The following is a 15548-nucleotide window of genomic DNA, read 5'->3' as shown; positions in this document are numbered from 1 at the left end:
TGAAAGTACATTCAACACAAAATATTAAGCTTTTGTATAAGGAAAAAACAGGTTTTTTACAATAACAGTGTTCCAAATAATGTTGAAGGGATGAGATTTTCTTTCTAACACACCAGGTTTGCTTAAACATGTAAAAATTTAACGCCACGTCAGTTCATCTCGGGATGGACGCCATATTTCTCATTGATAAAAAATGTAAACAAAAAAATCAGTGTGGGATTAGCATTGCAAGGGCATAACATGACATTCTACACAATGAATACCTTAGAACAGATATCTAAGATGCTACACAGGTCAGGCGGGTTAAATGCATAATGTCGATCACTTGAAATTCATCTTGAAAAGGTGGTTAATTTTAGTTTGTTTACATGGTTTTTAATTTTCCCACGACTTCTCGGCGATTCACTGCAAATGTATTACTGCGCCGGACGAAAGGTAACTCTAATAAACAACGGGAGACAACTTAGGTGTCAGCACGTGTACGATTTTTAAAAAAACATGTCGATGATTATAATTTCTTATCAAATAATGAATCCTATTCAGATATTCGTCTTTAATATTAGAAAATTATTAATTTCTGTGGACATTTGTCAAAAAATATTACCTACAGTGGACTACTTTGCGCATCAAACTGGTTTCCGCTTCAGTTGTGAGGCACTTCCGTTATACTTTTGACAACAATAACAAAACACAAAATGAATCAATAAAGTCACTTATAAACCGACTGCTACTTAAATCAGTGTAAGTAAAGTTGTTGTTACAACATTATACATGTTCGTTACGTTATGAGATAAAGTTTATCTTGAACTGCATAATCCATTAACTACGTTTACATGATATTGCATTTACAACTTATTTGACCCCATTTTTTTACGTGAATGACAGCATTCTCGTGCAACTCGTGCAAACAGAGTTATGAAAAGTATGGTGGAGAATTCAAGGACAAATTATAAATGACATTAAAATGAGGATAACTGTATATTCGTCCAGTTTTGATCATTGACATTCCTGCTGTGTATTAGTAACTTTTGTGAACAAGATTAGAATGTTGCTTTTGCACATATACACATTGATTGGACCTCTCAACCAAATTTCATACCTTATTTTAGGGATTTTTAAGACAGTACATTTTCAAAAGTTTGTTGAATGTGTTTTGATATTTAAGTGCATTGCAGTTCATGAATACCAAGTTAAAAATTAATAATGGCAACATTTCTAGGCCTTTATTGTAAGCCACTAGACTTCTGTAATGATAAATGTTTAATGTATTAAGGGGAATATACTCTTTTAGTTTTGTAATGTGGCATTCCTTGACCACCGTATCTTTTCTTATGCACTACTTTGTAAACTAAATAATGTGTTTTAGCTCACATATGCCAAATGAAAAGCAAGACAGTGAACTTATTTCACATTCTTTCTTTAAATTAGAATCTGTAGGACATTGATAAATGTTTGGACGAAGTGAAGCACTATTATTTTCGCACCAAAAAGTCTTAATTGTTGACTTTGAATGTACACAAGAAGTCTTATGTAATTCAACAATAACTTTCTTGTTTCAGTTTTTCTCATTTTTATTTTAGTGAGCAATCCTTTGTGTACTTATAACAGTTGAAACAGTATTCATTTCATTTACCAAAACCTTGTACTTTTTTGCAGGTAAATTTTATAATACCCCACCCACTTTTTTCTAATTTCAAAGTATGCGTCCCCTTAATGCGTTTATTCTTTTATAAAATGTCCTAACCTACAATTTACTTCATTTTTAAGGCATCGCCACAGTCACAATTCGGTTTCAGTTCATATTTTCAGGCCGAGTATTTTTCTCTTGAAAATTGCACTAAAGCCTTAACAGCTGGTCAAATTATCATCAACATACCGTAAGAAGCATATGATGATTTATAGTACATATGCCGCTTGTAAAATATTTGAGTCTCGTTTAGACCGAAAATTTACCCCAAAATATTGAAATTTTATGTGCAGTAGAACTCCAATATAAAAAATATTACAAAGACAAAATTTAGTTAATTTCATAGTACAATATGTATACTGCAAACTCCTACGGATTTTTGTCGAAATTGTTCCTGGTTATTGCATTAGACATAAAAAGACAACCCCATGTCAATTTAATTTAAAATGTTGTTTGTACATGCATTACTGACCACAGGTAGCCAGGTAAACCTATACATAATCCTATAATATCACCTGTTTAAATGCATGTAAAACATGTGTAAACAGATAACACAAATTGGATAAATTGATGGTGTTGGGATTTTTGTGTATAATTCAGTAATCAGGTAAAATTTCAAAATAATTTCTGAAGACTTTATTCTTCACGGTCTGCTTTACAATTGGCTGTAATTATCTTTGAAATGTATTGAATATATATTGAGTTTGACTGCAGATAAAATTGCAAAATTTTGTCATGATAGAAAAATATCGAATAAAGGCATAATACAGGTAGTAAAATGCACATCCTTCTACTTGCATATGTTCACATAGATATTTAAAACATGATTATGACACATTTATTGACTTTATTGTTACCACTCAGTCATCTTTTGTTTTTATGAAAATTTCCATGTAAAATTTTGAGTCAAATGGCTGCCACTGTAGGCGATGCCTTAAGGTACTTCCGCCATCTTAAATTTAGAGTGACCTTCATTTGAGGTGTGAAAATATAGTGAAAAAAAAAAGCTTTCAAATGTAGCTGTTCCAGAGTACAAAAACAGCTCAGTTTGCAAGATCTGAAGTAAAAGTAGTTGTATAAAAAGTAAAACTAAAATTTGGAAATAAACAAAGAAAATATTTTACCTGTATTTTTCAAATTTTTTGTTAGATTTATAAATCCTTTCAAAATACTTTATTAAAAATTCATGAATGGCAAAAGTTAGTTCAAAGTATCAGTTAGTGCATAGGAGAATTGTCTTACCGAATAGAACTAAACTTAGTACAAAATCTGTTTTCAAATCTGACCACCTCATGTATTAAAACGAAAATAAATCTGTACATATTGCTATTTTCAGCATACATAAAAGTAGTGCAATGTGCGGACAATGATTTTTCTATATATGGTGTACCAAACTGCCTAAAATTGTAAGAGAAGTCTCAGACTTAATGTGAACAAGATTTGCAACGATCCAAAATTTTAAAGAATTGCGTGTTTACCTGTACGATTCTTTGTTTTTAGGTATTATATTTATGATTTTGATAAGTATCAGTCAGTATGTTTTTATCTAATTTCTCGAAGAAATTATATAAACAGCTTGGAAACATGACACTACGTTCGTACTCATCCGTACTCCAATATAACTCGAATGTAAAGTTATTATTCTTGAAGTTGTGATCGAGTCCACCAAATTGTGAACTGATATGAAAAATTATCGGTAATTTTATATTGTAATAATGAGAGATAAAAAATCGCTTAAAAACCTTCAGGATGTGCTTTTGATAGTGATGTTTATTTCCGGGCCCTGGATATGGATATTTAAAACATGTTTACCGTTTCCAAGAACAACTGGAATGGTAAGTAAAAATGTACCGGAATCATCAAGTCATCACATATGAAAACAATACATAAATCGTCGTGAAATATATTTTTATGCAAGAATAGCGACCTTCGGTCTCGGTCACAAACAATCCCGCGGGCTTCTGCAGACGTTAATACACACACAAAAGCGTGTATTATCCCTACAATAAATATATATTGAAATTCCGGCATAGAAATGGACACTGACTTTACATTAGTAGTCATTGCGGTGCTGACAGCGGAAGCAGCGGTACAGTACTAAGACTGTCTACAAAACCAAGGATAACGACTTCTTTATCTGAAAATTACGAACATTGGGATCAGTGTTCAGTATACACCTGAAAATAATAGACTTGCTATTTGCCGAGTGCACACTTGTTTTCTATCATCGTTAATATAAAGTAAACTAGTAAATATTCGTACATATGCATAATCTCATAAACACTTCTTTATTGTATGTTCTCTGAAATTAACAAAAAACTGGCACAGCTGAGACACTATACTTTAAAGTAAATTCAGTTTATTCACCACGAGGTTCAAAATGCACGGGAGTCTCGTGATAGTACATGCCTTTATATTCACATGGTTGAAGTGTAAACAAAAAGTTAAATTTGCTTCGTTTTATTTCTCACGGAAAAGATCGGACGGTTTTTTATATTGGAATAATCATAGAACATATATGCATTTAAAGTTGAAAGTTGATTGTTTTCTACAGGACGTAAAACTGAAACAAGTAAGCACTTTTACTTTTCCAGCAATGTTCCTCAGGTGAACTTTGACATTGTTTACGAAGAGAAATCAGTTTTGTGTCATCTTGAAATGCGTTGTTCGGCTGAAACGTATAGTTCCCGGAAAAGTTCTAAAATGGCTTATTTGGGGGATTTTCGTTTTATTTATAAATTCAACACAATTTGCAATATTTCCAGTCTTTGAAAATGATTGAAATTGAACTTGTTTTTAGAAAAAGTCCCGATCTTTCATCAATATTTTGTCAGCGGATGCTTACAAATTTTAAGTGAAACGGCTTTCTTGTCCAAGAGAGGTGTGTAAAGCGAAAAACTATCATTACACATTGCGTTTATTCTTTAAATGTATAGGATCGGTAACAGATTAAGGAGATCGGGCAGTGCAAAACTATACTAAATGGATATCTCTAACCATTGATAAGGAGGCATATATATTTCAGTAAGGAAATCTGCGATAAAAGAACAATCATATATTTTATTTCTTGAAATGAACATGGCGGCGAAATATTTTAGAAAAACTGTGCACGTGTTTTGCGCATTAGAATGTTTAACAACATTTTCTTGAGAAAATGGCGCTCGTATGCACTATTTTGGCATTTCTTTGATTTGAAAATAAATACTTTATAGCAATTTAGGATGCATACGATACTAAAATTTTGCACCAAAAATGTTCACTCATTTTCTTCCAAAGCACTGTGGATATAGGGTTCAACGTAACTTTCATGCTCGCAAGTTTACCTACAGATATATCTTTTCAAGTTTTATCGTATATTTTTTGTGTCCTTGCATTTCGAAAGCTGTTTCGAGGATTCTGATTTTTCACATGAATTTCTAATTTCAATTTGCGGAAGTACCTTAAGTGTACCATTCATTGACGTATCTGGTAAGTTATTTTATTTGTAATTGTTCATTTAGTAAAAACCGCGAGAAATGTATATTGTTTGTTGAAATATGCGTATTTCCGCGTTTGCTATTGTTGTATTACAGTTTGTATAGTTTCATGTTCCTGATTTTACTGCTTTATGTTTTCGGTTTTCTTTATGCGTAATACACCAGTACATGTACTATGTCCAATAAATATATGGAAACAAGTACAACATAAGTTTTTGTTTGTTTTGGGTTAAACGTCGTTTTTCAACAGTAGTTCAATCAGTTATATAACGGCGGAGAGTTAATATAACCAGTGTTCCTTCATTGTGTACCAGTACAAACCCGTTCTCCATAAGTGACTGCCAACTTATCCACATGAATCAGACGTGGAGGAGGAATGATTGCAGACACAATGTCACGGAGAACATGCGCCTCGCTCGGGGATCTAACTCACGACACCGCGATCCATTATCTGAGCTAAGCGGGCAGACTACAACATAATTGAGTTCATCATCAAACGCTATACATTTAAAAAATAGAAGAAGGTATTTTTAAAGATAAAAATTGCATGTATGGTGTACAGTACTTACCAAAACGCCAGGGCGTTTGCCGAGAAAATGACAAGCATGATGAAACCTACACTAAGTCCTAAAACGTAGGACTTTCTGATACCCAGTCTCTTACAGTAGTCAAGTTTCTCCTCGTATCTAATAGTAGTACAGAAAATATACATAATATGCATTTTGAATAGTATTAGTTTATGCTCATAATATCTATTCATTTATTTATTTATCTATTTATTTATTATCGTTAAATAGCCAAGAGTAAAAAATTGTAAGTTATTGCGCTCATGTCATCTTGCATGTAAAACAAAAAAGTCTCTGTTTCCATGTTTTGACTAAATTTACCATTTTAATGTTTCTTACTAGTGAAAAATATATTTGATGTTTTTCACTGGGAGCCTGATTACCAGATATATTTCACACTATAATGTTTCGATGACTACTGCGGAACATGTGATAAGTTTTAATTCAACGTCCTGGTTTTGAGAAAAGATGGCACATTTCTCATATAAGATATAAGCTTTTAAGCCCTGCAGTTTACAGTTGAAAGACACCACAGTTCTGATATTATGATTTATCAAATCATTATGGTGTTTTCTAAATCGTGTAATATTTCTGTAACGGTTTGTGATATAATATACATGTCTAAATTTACCTTTTTAAGTCCTGATTTTGACCGTTGAAAGACGCCACAGTTCTGATACAGGACAACACCTCCTCAGCCACACCGCCACCTTCTGCGTAAATCTCCTGTTCCCTCTTAGAAAAATTTGCTATCAACTGAAACATATATCAGATTCAGTGAAATTATTTGTTTTCGTCGAATTCGACCCGTTAATGCAGACATTCATAAACATAATTGCACCAATAAAATATTGAATAGTACCATTTCATTTAAGCTGCCTGAAACATTAATAAAATCTCCGAGAAGAACATATCTCTTGCGTTTGAAAATGTATGTATGTACATGTAGCAGAAGCGTGTTAGTGTTAAAATAACTGCAAGTGTGCGTGTAAATTGTTAAATGCGACTTGTAAGTTTGAATTGATTATCCCTTATCATACTGGACACGATTGATTCTGCCTTTGAGGTGAGAGTTAAAAAAGGTATCTCCTATATATTATTGCGATTCTAAAATGATTTATATAAAGTGCATTTGGTAGCGCTATTCCTTGGTTTCTATTTAGTTGCCATATCGCGTGCTTTAATTCTGCTGTTTTATTTAAAGGATCACAACAAGTTTTTTTAAAAGTAACTTTCTTTGCTTTCATGTAATTACGTACATGTATTACGAAAGTAAAGTCACAAATGAATCAATTGTCTTTGCCATATTATAATTTCGTATTCGTATTTCATACTTTTTGATTCAGCATTTTGTATTGTTTATACAGTGGAATCTCCTTAATCCGAAACCCTCTTATCCGGAAACCTCTCTCAACAATAGTAGTGATAACTGATCGTCACGGTGTTTGTTTGTTTAGTTTGGTTTAACGCCGCACTGACATAGTTCAGTCATATGGCGACATTCTAGCTTTGATGATGGAGGAAGACCCCAGGTGCCCTCCGTACATTATTTCATCACGGGTGGACCTAGGAAGAACCACCGACCTACCTAGATAGATTCCTCACAGGAAGAATATAACGCCACGAGCGAGGCTCGAACTCGCATCGGTGAGGGGCAAGTGATTTTAAGTCAGCGACCTTAACCACTCGGTCACGGAGGCCCCCCTACCGTCATGGTGACCTCCGATGCAATAATTTTTCATATATTTACACTTTATGACGCTTCGAGTGCGGGAGGTCGTGGGTTCGATCCCTGGCCGCGTCATACCAAAGACGTAAAAAATGGTACTAGTAGATTCCTCACTTGGCGCTCAGCATAAAGAGGATAGTACTAGGACTGGTCAGCCCGTCGTCAGTATAATGTGACTGGGTAGGGTATCATGTCATGTGTCTACGGCGTGAAATTCCAGTGAGGCAGCACTATAAAATTGGGCATTGTTCTCACTGCCATAAGTAGACACCGTCGTTCATATGACTGAAAAATTGTTGAGAAAGACGTTAAACCCGAACACACACACACACGCACGCACGCACGCACGCACGCACACACACACACACACACTTAATGAAGCATGAAAATACTCATCAAACATACTTTTGATATAAAAGCTGCACCAATAGCAAGCAATGGCGACAATGACATCATAACCATAGAGAGCTTCCAGCCTTTCCAAAACCCGATAGCAAACCCAGATATAAATTGTGCCAGGTACTGTATTGCGTAACTAAATTTGTCGCCAAGGCCCTCGCGGACTCGCTCTAGACCACTACAATGAAAGAATGTTATCAGATGAAGCTGTTTATCATACATATTCTTTATGGGCATTTCCGGCATTTCCACAAGACTAAAGCAAAAAGATAAAGAAATAATGGGGCAGGTGTGTGTGTGTGTTTTTGTGTGTATGCGTGTGCGTATGCGTCTGTGTGTGCTGGTGTGCGCGCGCGTGTGTGTGTGTGAAGGGATATTAAGAGAACATATCAAAAACACCATACATAAAGTAACATTTTAGATGAGGGTTGGTGCTGAGATGTTGGGGTCAATTAGGACGTAATGTGAGGTGTGTGTGTTGGAGGGTGTGAGTCAAGAAACACATGATACTAAATTTAAAAGGACACTTTTTAAGGGGTGTTGGTGGAGGTGGTTGGGTGATGGGTAATGTGCGAGGTGACGGTACATGAAGACATAGTATCAAAAAACACAAGCAACTGATTTTTTATTTTTGCGGGAGAGGGAGGTAGGGGTTAAAGGTGGGTAGAGTGAGGTTGTGAGCGGGGGTTGTGTAAGGGTTGGTGGAGTGACGGGATATTAAGAGACAACATAAAAAACATGAATCTAAATTTAGACAAAAAGATATGGGAGTTGAGTCGGGTTGGGGAGAGGGTAAATATAAGACTGGATTGGGTGAGGGAGGCGGGCACTGTAGGCAAGGGACAGATGACGGGATACTAGAAGGCAATACAGTGTATCAAGAAACATAAGAAACCAGAAGAAATGCTTTCGGATTGGTGGCAGATAATAACAAAATATATCCAAGAGATAAAATGAAACAGATGCTTGAAATCTAATTTGTGTAAAGATGGCTAAGTAAAAAAGTGGCATACTTTCGTCAAAATGAGAGGGCAAGAACTATGACACCTATGTCAGTTGGAATCATCTTGGCAAGGAAAAGTGTTAAGTTTCGTTCAGTTGTGATGCCTAGTTTCTGAGAAACTAACTCGCTGACAATCGCAAGTAATTTAGAAAAAAAAACACGTGACTAAATAAAAAGGGGCATATTTTCATTAAAATGAACGCCAGTGTTATGTGGCCTGTGTCATTCAGTTATCATTATCATTGTGAAGAAGTGTGTAATGTTTTCTTCAGTTGTGATGCGTTCTTACTGAGATATTAACTTCGCTGACAACCGCGAACAGAATATTGTTAATTTATAAGAAGAAAAAGTGCAAGAACAAAACAATAATCACAATATTAAAAAAAAACAGTGTAAATCGCAAAGAACAATTAAACGTGTTCCTGCATAAATAGTGTAGCATTTTGATATAGCGCGTGATGTTGAATTTGTTTATTCGCATTTTATTAAAAAAAAATGAAATGCAAAAAAGGTAAGTTATGTTAGTTTCACTCTTGAAAGAAATATTCTCCCCCAAAGCGTATACCGTAATTATGAAAATATTTTCCTAAAAAAAAAAAAAAAAAAAAAAATTTGGATATTTCTGAAGAGATATTTTCAACAAAATCTTACTCGGCTAATCTAGTAGTTAGTTCTCCGCTTTGGTGAATATCAAACCACGGAATTTCCTGCCGCAAGATGGCGCGGAAAAACTGCTTCCGTATTCGGTGAACCTGCCTCTCACACGCTACTGTCCAACATGCCACCTAAATTGATAAAGAACACGTGGATTTGCTGAAAATTTAATTACACAGCGTATAGCTATGTTAACATATCAATTTTTTTCTTTCCAAATTTTTGATAGGTTTAGACTGTAACGAAGTTAAGCTTGCAGAAATTGTGTCAAAAGGAGGTAAAAGTGAATATCTAAACAACAGTTGCTACAATGAACACAGAAAGTTGTATTATTTCTATCAAAACTTTACTATAATGATTCTGTTTCAGACGTGGATACGTTATCTTACAAAATGTGTATGAAGGAGGATTTTCATGTACGTGATAAATAGTGCTAGCAATTAAGTTTACATACTTGTATATATGAGGCCACGAAGACAGCGGCACCAATTAAGATGTAGTACAGAGAGTATTTTGTCATGCCAGAGTTAAATTCGTCAAACAAAGCCGACGTGTCATTCGGATTTGTGTCAGATATATTTACTGAAAAAAATATATATACAAGATTGTTCATAACACAAAAAGTGTCAACATTCCATTGGCTCCACTTTCAAAAAAGCAATATTAACGCTATTAATGTCAGTGGTGTATCTGTGACATTTAAGAAATGAAATCAATTTTTGAGAGCTCATGCGAAATGAACCACAGAATATGATCAGCAAATCCATTTCCCATTAACTTAAAAAAAATTAAAATTGATCTGTATTTACATCAGATTTCCTTCCCATTTTTTGAAAGGTTCTTTTTATAATTGGCACATATTTTGATGTATTTAACATTAGAATAAGCTTTTCGATCACTCAATTCACTAGGCAGAGCAAATGCGACGTCATCTACGGAACGTTCTCCCTGATAACTATGCGATGTAATATAAATTGTGATATATTGCCCTTTAAATAAAGAATGACAGAATCGGATTTGTTTTACGTTTGTGGTCCTTCTTAAGTGGGTTACATGTTTTTTGATTGCGGGTATAGCTAATTTAACCTGTTGTTTCTTGTCTTTTCAACTTTTTATGTCATCTGAATTCATCAATATGAATACCATGAATACGTACACTATGACCGCGTGCTAGTTTAAACTAATCTACAGTAAGACGTTTTGGAAGCATACCTGAGAGAATAAAGGTAGACACGACAGCGGCTTGTTTGAATCTGTCTATGACAGGTCATTAAATGGGTCTCCTCCTCATACTGAGTACACTGGGTCAGCTTACACGGAACCCTGGCATCAAGAACATTTAAGTAACTCTATGATCCCAAAGGACCAAAACCAGAAACAACTCTAAAAAGTTACCGTTTATAAAAGAGTCTGTCATGTCACCAAAGAAGATCATTAACACTGGCCAACCAGCACCATGTACAATGGCTGCCAGCGCTCCTATAAACATCAGGAAAATGTCCAAGCAGTCAGACGTCCGGAACTGAAAGTAATAAAGAACATTTATTTCTAAGTGATTTTGCAAGATATGGACGTTCTTATTACTTGCAGGTTTCATTATAAATTTATTATTATATACCTTACCATTACCGGGTGAAAGGGTGCTGAATCATTTTCAGATCGATTGTCAATAACAAATGAATTGTAATGAAAAAAGCAATTCAAATGAAAATTTTAGTGTGATGAAAATATGCAAAAACAAATTTGAAGCAAATGTATATAATAAAAAGGTGAATAAAACGTCTGGTTGTGCCTTCTAGCCATAACGGCACACCTAGTTACATAGTGGCCCTCGGGCAATTATGGCACTATGATTGTATATTAACCTCTTAGTACATTCAAGAATGTCAAACAGTATATAGAGTAGGTAGAAATCCAACCCCGCTCCTCCAACTAAACATTAATAACACTGGGATAAGAGTCCCGTGTATGGGTGCTTTACACCTGGTTCGCTAGAAAACCAGTGTAGCTTCTGAAATTGGAGCGTCTTCTGTATCTTGCACTATCCTCCCACTAACATTACTAACAGTCTCCTGGGACGCAACCGGTGGCGACTATAAACAAGAGGACAGCAATGCGAAGCAATATACACCCGAAGGTATGACCTTTGACCCCTAATTGTGACCTTGACTATGAAGCCAGCCATTCGAAACATGCGATCTGCAGGTCGTCTTGATGTGGTGAATATGTGTGCCACGTTTCTTTAAAATCCTTCAAGCAGTTTAAAAGTTACAGAGTGGACACGTGATATGATATTTGACCCCTAAGTGTGACCTTGACCTTGAAGCGAGTCATCCTAAACATGCGCTCTGCACGTCGTCTCGATATGGTGAACATTTGTGTCACGTTTCTTTGAAATCATTCAAGGGGTTCAAGAATTACATGGCGAACAAGAAATCGCTAACGGACGGACGGACGGACACCGGCGTCATAATATAATACAAACATATTAACTAACCAGCTGTCCGAGAGACGCTGTTTTCTTGTCATCTTTCTTTTCATCTTTGCTTATTTCTCTGAAAAAACAAAATCTGAATACCGAATGGCATCTAAACAAAAACTGCCTGCGGTACCTGCCTTACCACAGGCCCTTACTAAAGGGGCATGCCCCCAAGACCTACTTCAAAATATTATAATTTTCAGTTCATATGAAAAAGTATATTGATTATTCAGAACAATAAAATAGGGTTATTTTTATAGTAGCTTGATTTAGAAAAATACTTCTGCTCGAGTGGATTTTGCCAGGTCAGATCAAAATCCACGAAAGCCGTATACAAAATCCCATTATAATGACCCTGTTAATATACACCTCAATCTCTTTGTCTGTTATTTTGTTATCGAACAATATCTTCAATGTTTATCGATGTTTTTTTATAAGATGAAAGTAGTCCGTCAAGGTACTATACGGATTTTTTCTAAATCGAAAGCAATTACATAAATCTTGAGACATGTCCCTTTAACATTACACAAGTACAAAAGTCACAGGTAGATAACGCACAAGTCACCTTATCCTTGCATATGTTATGATTAAATCTTGTGGTGTACTGAACGTGCGAACGCATGCCATGAATATACTACCACAATGACTTTAGATTCCCTATTAGTGTAGGCTATAAGCCAGATGATTGTGCACTTTTTAGAAGAGTTTCAGATTTGTATGATTCTCGCGTATTGTATCATAATATTACAATTTTGATGTAGAACCAATCGCTGCATGAAGTATTTTACAAAATATAGGCCGATTTTTAGGAAACTTTACCAGTGGAGATTTTCATTGTACTTTTCATAACTTTTTATTTTTTGCTCAATTCTAAAAATATCTGGTATAAGTATTTGTCTTTGAATGCTGATGCGACACATATATTTGTTTAGTGTTTGTTGCAAAATTATTGGACCGTGTCGAACTTTATTGATTTAAGCATTCTGCATGTAACATGTGTATATATTGACTTATTTTGTAAAAAAAAGCATGTAAAGATTAAGGTTGGAGCCGTGCCAACTAGAATTAACATAAAAGTGGATAAAATGTCAATGTATGCATAAGTAGATTGATCTGAAACTTTTTAGTTAACAATTTCATTGCAATGTTTTCATACAATGTTCAGAAGCTTATGACAAAAACAACTGGACCGTGACAAATAGTATTTATTGCAAGTATGCACGTATTCATTTGTATATATTGACAAATACTATAAAAAATCATGCAGATGATAGCCAATAAGACGTTCATATGAAATAAGGCAAAGTATCAAAATGAGCTTTACGACTTTGTTACTACTCGAAATGCGCAGATTCTTGAGAAAGTGCTCAAATAAGGAACGAAGGTAGTAATTCGTCGATTCTGCCCCTGTGGTCACACTGAAAACTGAAAGTAGTCTGTGTCAGTATATAGTGTTTTTTCCCGTCTAGATAATGTATTTAAATGCCAAATATAAAATGTACTTAAACTTGAATGTCTGTGGATGATTTAGAGTTACGTAACGTTATATTGGTCTATGTTTGTGTAGAAACTGCATGGTAGAATGTAAGTGAATGTACGTACCTGCTGAAGTTTTCCTGCGCAATATTATCGTTTTATCAAGTATCTCAGTCACGTGAACATGACTTCACTGCATTATGGAAAACCCAATATTTTTTTATTTACTGATTGAAAAAATTAAACAATTGCCATTTCTTACAGGTACGAAGATAGTTATTCGCTAGATATGTCCCTGAAGAGCAGTGGCATTTTTTTCCAATTTCATTCTAGAATATTTCTGCAAAAATGTTATCATTCTTCCATCTAGCTGGAAACTTTGATAAATAATTGATATGTAAGTTTGAGCAACCGGATGACGTTACATCATTATCATTATTATTATACCACATATATATAGCGCCCTTTCCATGAAAAATATGCAAAGACGCTTTACATAGCACAAACGAAGATTAGCAGGGCGCGAAAATAATCGTCTTTAATAGATCAGTTAGTTAAATGTTTTTTACGATATTGTATTTTGTTTCATGATTAGATCTGCTTACATCAAATTTAAAATGCTAGGTATCTTACTATCGTAATGTAATTTTAAACTGTTTTCTATAATAGTTCAATTACCATTTGTATTGGACATTATATAGATGTTGTTTATGTAAAGCACTTTTGAGCGTATTTTTATATGAAAAGAGTGCTATATAAATATGGTATATAATGATGATGATAATAATAATAATAATATTAATAATAAAGGGAGGGAGAGAAATCCCTTTTGGATATATGCTTGTCCGGTTAACTTAGCTTAGTTCTTTGTGAATAGACAATCTGGTTCTTTAAACGTGTCCGGTGTATAGCTACGATACACACAAAGCCGTCTTTCCCTGGAGTAACCAGTACAGTCCTCTTACCGGACGTTTTCTCTTCACTGCACAAAAAAAGAAACAATTTCTCCACGACAGTTTTAGAATCCATCGAATGTATAAAACGAGCTCTCTGTTAAATACGAAATTAAAAGTATCTTTATGTCGAGTTCTGTGTATCTTTATCAGTTTGTTTTGTAAAGTTGTGCGCATACCAAAACAACACACACACTTTTAAAATTTTGTTATGATGTTTGAGGTGTGTGCCAGGACGACACAAAGAAACGTGTTGCCTAAACCATGCGAAGGCCAATGCAACATCACGAAACATCCTAAAAGCCATCATAGATAAATCAATGACATCATTTACATCTGACTACATACTGAAGTTATCACGTATATCGCAGAATAATTGAAGACGAGTTTCAGATGTTATCACCGACGAAATGAAATTGTTTAACGACAAGTTTTATATAAAAAAAGTAAACATATCTTTTTTTTTACATTTGATATATCTATAAAAGTTCTGTTTTCGCTCTAAACAAACAGATTCATTTGATAAAAATATCTTACCTGATTTGTCTATGTCTATATACTACAGGTATTTTTGTAAATGGTTTATTCAAATCCCCTTCGTAGATGTAAATATTTCTTTGTCCATTTTAGGATTTCTGTGTACTGAAAACTCATTTTGATGTGTCCAATCAAGAAATGCCCGAGTCATATATACATATTGATGGAAATGATATCTCGACTTGACTTATTGTACACTGGCTTACGAAAGAGACACTGAGTTTTGGTTCTTGTGCGATTGTAGAGTCAACGGTAACTCCTAAACATAGTCACACTTTTCCCTCCAATCATTCTCATAATATTATAAAGCATTTAAATTTGTACATTTGTAGTCAATCACACAAAGTTTTAATAACAATTTCATAATCTGGCTTTAAAAACGAACCATTTTCTTGTGGAACTTAAGAATTTCTGAGCCCACTACCTGTTTTCTTCATTGAATTTTCCACATTTCTCTAAGGGGTCCCGAACTCCACTTCTACTTTTACTAAAATTACACAGACGAGTAGTCGTATGCGTACACTTTAACCTGATTTGCTATGTTTTTTTTGTCAGAGATGGTGTAAATGTCCCATTTATCTTCTATCAA

General features: G+C 34.6%; 1 pseudogene; it reads right to left on the bottom strand.

The window, feature by feature from the left end:
* The window catches only part of LOC128550753 (ATP-dependent translocase ABCB1-like), a 47066-nt pseudogene extending 31846 nt beyond the window's left edge, over positions 1 to 15220 (bottom strand).
* Between the last annotated feature and the right edge of the window lie 328 nt (positions 15221 to 15548).

This window comes from Mercenaria mercenaria, chromosome 18 (genome assembly GCF_021730395.1).
Source record: "Mercenaria mercenaria strain notata chromosome 18, MADL_Memer_1, whole genome shotgun sequence".
Classification (NCBI taxonomy): domain Eukaryota; kingdom Metazoa; phylum Mollusca; class Bivalvia; order Venerida; family Veneridae; genus Mercenaria; species Mercenaria mercenaria.
Note: the sequence above shows the minus strand (reverse complement) of the source record. Positions and strands in the feature narration are given on the sequence as shown.